Below are 6,000 nucleotides of genomic sequence, written 5' to 3' on the forward strand. Positions count from 1 at the left end.
CTATCAATAATTACTTTGAATGTAAATGAACTAAATACTCCAATCAAAAGACATAGGTGAAAAAAAAAAAAAAAACATAGGTGACAGAATGGATTAAAAAAAAGAAAGATCCCCCTACGTGTGGCTTACAAGAGATTCATTTTAGATCTAAAGATACTTGCATTTGAAATTAAGGGGATGGTGAAACATTTATCATGCAAATGGAGATCAAAAGAAAGGCAGAGTACCAATGCTTATATCAGACAAAATAGACTTTAAAACAAAGATTGTAACAAAAGACAAAGCAGTACTTTATAGAATGATAGAGCAGACAATCCAACAAGAATATGTAATCATTGTAAATACTTATGCAACCAGTATAGAAGCACCCAAATATATAAAACAATTAATAACAAACACAAAGGAACTAATCAATAATAATATAATAATAGGAGAGGATTTTAACATCTCCCATCAATGGATAGATCGTCTAAACAGAAAATCAGCAAGGAAACAATGGCTTTGAATGACACATGGGAACAGATAGATTTAACAGATATATACAGAACGTTCCATTCTCAAACAGCAGACCACACATTCCTTGCAAGTTCACATGGAACTTTCTCCAGAAGAGATCACATATTAGCCCAAAAAACAAGCTTCAACAAATTCAAGAATATTGAAGTCATACTATGCATCTTTTCTGACCACAAAACTATGAAACTACAAGTCAACCACAAGAAAAAAATCTTGAAAAACCACAAACACTTGGAGATTAAGTAAAACCCTATTAACAATCAATAGGTGAATCAGGAAATAAAAGAAGAAATAAAAAAATAAATGGAAGCAAATGAAAATGAAAACACAATGGTCCAAAACCTTTGGGATGCAGCACGAGCGGTTCTAAGAGAGAAGTTTATAGCAATACAGCAATACCTCAAAAGGCAAGAAAATCTCAAACAACCTATCCTTACAGGAGATACAAAAAGATTAACAAACAAAATCTAAAATCAGGAAAAGAAAATAATAAAAACTAGAACAGAAGTGATATAGAAACTGGAAAAACAATAGAACAGATCAATGAAACCAGGAGCTGTTCTTTGAAAAAAAAAATCAAGAATATTTATAAGTCTCTCACCAAATTTATGAAGAAAGAAAAAGGCTCAAATAAATCACAAATGAGAAAGAAGAAATAGCAACCAACACCACAGAAATACAAATAATTATAAGATAATTTTATGAAAAATGATATGCCAACAAACTGGACAACCTAGAAGAAATGAATAAATTCCTAGGAACATATAAACTACCAAAACTGAAACAGGAAGAAATAGAAATTTTGAACAGATTGATAACCAGCAAAGTAATTGAATCAGGAATCAAAAAACTCCCAATAAACAAAAGTCCAGGACCAAATGGCTTCACAGGTGAATTCTACCAAATGTTTAAAGAAGAGTTAATACCTATTCTTCTCAAACTATTCCAAAAAATAGAAATGGAAGGAAAACTTTCAGATTCATTCTCTGAGGCCAGCATTACTCTGATTCCAAAACCAGATAAAGACAGTACTAAAAAAAGAGAGCTACAGGACATTATCCTTCATGTACATAGATGCAAATATTCTCAACAAAATTCTAGCAAACCAAATCCAACTATATATATATATATATATATAAAATCATTCACCATGATCAAAAGGGATTAGTTCTGGGTTGCAAGGGTGGTTCAGTATTTGCAAATCAATTAACATGATATATCACATCAATAAGAGAAAGTATAAGAATCATATGATCATTTCAAAAGACACAGATAAAGCATTTGACAATCCATTCATGATAAAACCCTTAACAAAGTAAGTTTATAGGGAACATACATCAACACAATAAAGGACCTAAATGAAAAACACACAACTACATCATCCTCAATGGGGAAAAAACTGAGAGCTTTTCCCCTAAGATCAGGAACAAGACTAGGATGGCCACCTTCACTTTTTCTCAACCAACATAGTACTGGAAGTCCTAGTACAACAAAAAGAAATAAAATGCATCCAAATCAGTAAGGAAGAAGTAAAACTTTCACTATTTATAGGTGACATGATTCTCTATAGGAAACCTGAAAGACCACCCAAAAACTGCTAAAACTGATCAATGAATTCAGTAAAATAGGATACAAAATCAACATACAGAAATCTGTTGCATTTTTATACAGCAATAATGAAGCAGCAGAAAGAGAAATTTTTAAAAATCCCTTTTGCAATTGCACCAAAAATAATAAGATATCTAGGAATAAACCTAACTAAGAAGTGAAAGACTCATACTCTAAAAATTATAAAACAGGGATGAAAGAAATTGAAGACAACACAAAGAAATGGGAAACATTCCATGTTTATGGATTGGAAGAGCAAATATTGTTCTATAATGTCTATACTACCAAAGGCAATCTAAATATTCAATGCAATCCCTATAAAAATACTACCAGCATTTCTCACAGAGCTAGAATAAACAATCCAAACGTTTGTATGGAACCACAAAAGACCCTGAATAGCCAAAGCAATCTTGAAAAAGAAAAGCAAAGCTGAAGGTATCATAATTCCAGACTTCAAGTTATATTTCAAAGCTATAGTAATCTAAACAATATGGTAATGGCACAAAGGTAGACACACAAATCAATAGAACAGAATAGAAAACCCAGAAATCAACCCACAACAATATGGTCAACAAATCTTCGACAAAGCAGGAAAGAATATCATATCCAATGAGAAAAGGAGACTCTCTTCAACAAATGATGCTGGGAAAACTGGACAGCTACATACCAAAGAATGAAACTGGACCACTTTCTTATACCATACACAAAAATAAATTCAAAAATTGATTAAAGACCTAATGTGAGACCTGAAACCATAGAAATCCTAGAAAAGAACTCAAGAAATAATCTCTTTGACATTGGCCATAGCAACTTCTTACTTGATGTCTCCTGAAACAAGGGAAACAAAAGCAAAAATAAACTATTCGGACTACATCAAAATAAAAACTTTTGCATGATGAAGAATATAATCAACAAAACTAAAAGGCAACCTACAGAATAGGAAAAGATATTTGCAATTGAAATATCTGATAAAGGGTTGGTATCCAAAATACGTAAAGAACTTATAAAACTCAATACCCTCAAAACAAATAATCCAATTATAAATTGGGCAAAAGATATGAACAGACATTTCTCTGAAGGAGACGAACAGATGGCCAACAGACACATGAAAAGATTTTCACCTTCATTCATCATCAGGGAAATACAAATCACAACTCTAATGAGATATCACCTCCCACTTATGAGAATGGCTAAAACCAACACAACACATACACACATACACACATACACACAAGCAGGTGTTAGTGAGGAATTGCAATCCCACTATTTGTGGGAATGTGAACTCATAAGCCACTGTAGAACCAGTAGGGCGTTTCCTCAAAAAGTTAAAAATAGAACTACCATGTGATCCAGCAATTGCACTATTGGGTATTTACCCAAGATTTAAAACACTAATCCAAAGGGATACATACACCTCTATGTTTATTGCAGCATTATTTATATTATTTATATTTATATTAATAGCCAAGACTTGGAAATAGCCCAAGCATCCATAGATTGATGAATGGATAAAGAAGATGTGGTATACAGAGATCGCAGGCTAAATCCCACCTGTGGAGGAGGGGAATACTTCTATTGTAAAAATTGGGGGTGCGAGACTATGGGGGACACAGGATGGGAGGCCCTCCTCCTCCTGGGATTACATCACTGTCAAGGCTAACTATACTCACCCGCGGTTACCAGGAACTCTGCAACACTACCGCCCCGATTTTAGGGACTGACTCTTACCTGGAGCCCCAGTCGGGAACTTGGTGGGCATGCAACAAAGTCCTCACCCCCTGTGTGTCAGCTAAGGTTCTAAATAGCTCAAACGACTTCTGTGTCATGGTGCAGATCATACCCAGGGTGTTCTATCACCCTGCTGAAACTCTAGAAAATCAGTATGATGAACATCCCACCCGTTTTCCGCGCGAACCTGTCTCCCTAACCCTAGCCGTTATGTTGGGACTAGGGGTCGCTACTGGGGTGGGTACTGGCACAGCTGCTCTGATCCAGGGCTCACGACGTTATATAGAACTCCAGGCAGCTGTAGATGAGGATCTACGGGCACTAGAGCAGTCCGTTTTTTGTTTTTTGTTTTTTTTTTTTATTTATGATAGTCACAGAGAGAGAGAGAGAGGCAGAGACACAGGCAGAGGGAGAAGCAGGCTCCATATACCGGGAGCACGACGTGGGATTCTATCCCGGGTCTCCAGGATCGCGCCCTGGGCCAAAGGCAGGCGCCAAACCGCTGCGCCACCCAGGGATCCCGAGCAGTCCGTTTCTAAGTTAGAACAGTCCCTCACCTCACTTTCAGAAGTAGCACTTCAAAACGGAAGAGGCTTGGATTTACTACTCCTGAAAGAGGGAGGCCTGTGTGCGGCCTGGGAGAGGAATGCTGTTTCTATGCAGGCCATTCTGGAGTCATCAGGGACTCCATGGCCAAACTCAGGGATAGGCTAAATAAAAGACAAAGGGACCGGGAGGCCCAGCAGGGCTGGTTTAAAAGCTGGTTTAATCAGTCTCCCTGGTTGACCACCCTAATCTCTACCATTATGGGCCCTCCAGTTATCCTGCTCCTGCTGCTAACTTTCGGCCCCTGAGTCCTCAACTGGCCGCTCCAGTTCATCCGAGAAAGATTGTCTATTACCCAAGCTCTGGTATTAACTCAACAATGTCGGGCCCTCCTAACTGAAGAAATAAATGTTCCCTAAGATTTTAAGGTTAAAATCAGCCCAAACAAGAGGAGGAAATGAAGAAACCTCCCCCCTTGTAAGTAGGGCCAGCCCTAATCCAGAGGCAGCCCATCCAGGTGCCTTCCTGAAATTTTAGCAACTAAAAGCATTCTGTTTACAATAAGAAAACCATTTCCCCCCACACCCTGATTGGAATGTCCCTGAATAGGTTCATGTTGACCCTCTGTGAAATCAATAACCTGAATGCTATGCGACTCCCGAGGTTCTTTTGTCTTTAAGCGGTTTTTTTTTTTTTTCCTTTTGCCTTTAAAAGATGCCTGTAATTGCTAATCGGGGCTCTCTTCCTCCGGAGGCGGAGAGCCCGTTTGCGCAAACGTTAAATAAACCCTCTTGCTAATTGCAAAAAAAAAAAAAAAAAAAAAGATGTGGTATACATACATACATATATATGAATTCACATATATTTAAATATTTTACAATATTACATATAATTACAATATTATAATATATATTTTACAGCATGTATATAATAAATATAATATATATTTTATTGAGTTCATAACTCTTGCTATTTATGATGACATGGATTGAGCTAGAGAGTAAAATGCTAAGCAAAAAAAGTCAGGCAGAGAGAAAGACAAATATGTCTTCACTTATATGTAGAATTTAGGAAAAAAAAACAAGCAAAGGGAAAAAAGAGACAAAGATAAATAAAGAAACAGACAATTAATTGTAGAGAACAAATATTAATATAGAGGATAAATTGATGGTTACCAGAGAGGAGCGGGGTGAGAGAGTAGCTTAAATAGGTGATGGAGATTAAGGAGTGCCTCTGTGATGAGCACCAAATGATGTATGGAATTGTTGAATTACTATATTGTACACCTGAAGGTAATATAATACTGTATATTAACTAACTGGAATTAAAATAAAAACTTAAAATATTTGAGTGCCTGGTATGAATTAATGTGATCCCAATTTTTTTTTTTTTTATTCATGAAAGACAGAGAGAGGCAAAGACATAGGCAGAGGCAGGCTCCATGCAGGCAGCCCAATGCAGGACTCGATCCCAGGACTCCAGGATCACACCCTGAGCCAAAGGTAGATGCTCAGCTGTTGAGCCACCCAGGTGTCCCAATGTGATCCTATTTAAAATATATGATCATGCAAGTGAAGTAAGTCATCAATGCTGCTGGGCAAT

The sequence above is a fragment of the Vulpes lagopus genome, chromosome 21 (assembly GCF_018345385.1).
Source record: "Vulpes lagopus strain Blue_001 chromosome 21, ASM1834538v1, whole genome shotgun sequence".
Lineage (NCBI taxonomy): Eukaryota > Metazoa > Chordata > Mammalia > Carnivora > Canidae > Vulpes > Vulpes lagopus.